Genomic DNA, 928 nt, shown 5'->3' with positions numbered 1-928 from the left:
GCATCACCCATGCTTTCAAGCGTTTAGGGTTATCGTAGTAGATCCATTTTTTATCGCCAGTTACGATACGATATAGAAAACCCTTTTTTTGTTGTCGTTAACGAAGCATCTCGCAGATGACCAAACGTCTTTCCATGTCTCTCTCTTTCAATTTGTATGGCACCCAATTTCCTTCTTTTTGCACCATTCCCATTGCGTGTAGACGTTTTCCAACAATGAATCTATCAACATTTAACTCTTTTGACAATCTATCGAGCGATAACCATGAATCTTCTTTGAGTAATGCTTGCAATTCTGCATCTTCAATTTTTCCAACAGTGGATCTATCAACATTTAACTCTTTTGACAACCTATCGAGCGATAAACATGAATCTTCTTTGAGTAATGCTTGCAATTCTGCATCTTCAAATTTTTTCGGTGCACCTTCGCGTTCTTTGTCACGCATGTCAAAATCACCACTGTTGAATCGCCGAAACCATTCTTTACAACTGGTTTTCGATGAAACATGCTCACCGTAAACATCTACGAGCAAACGATGCGATTCTGCAGCACTTTTCTTTAAAATAAAATAATGGAGTGAAACTTCCTACAAATATTGCTTTTTCGGAATAAATTCCGACATCTTCAACGCAAAAAAAGTTACTCTTTTTTACGCTTCGAACGAATGCTAACTATTGGGCTCAAAAGTTTGAACACAAATCTTTCAAACACATTATGTGTTGCCGTTCTATCAAACACAAGCAATGTTACTAACGACATCTTTCTACAATGGGCGGAAACTTATTCCCATACCCAATATTATTCGTAGTATAATAAATAAATGCGTGATATATTTTCGTAATGCACCTAAATCAAGTACAGCTGTAATGGCCGACTTACCGGAGGCACGAGTAAATACAGTTAAATATGCGTTTGAAAAATGCGGCGT

Source organism: Trachymyrmex cornetzi, unplaced genomic scaffold, assembly GCF_001594075.2.
Source record: "Trachymyrmex cornetzi isolate Tcor2-1 unplaced genomic scaffold, Tcor1.1 scaffold198, whole genome shotgun sequence".
Taxonomy (NCBI): Eukaryota; Metazoa; Arthropoda; class Insecta; order Hymenoptera; family Formicidae; genus Trachymyrmex; species Trachymyrmex cornetzi.
Note: the sequence above shows the minus strand (reverse complement) of the source record.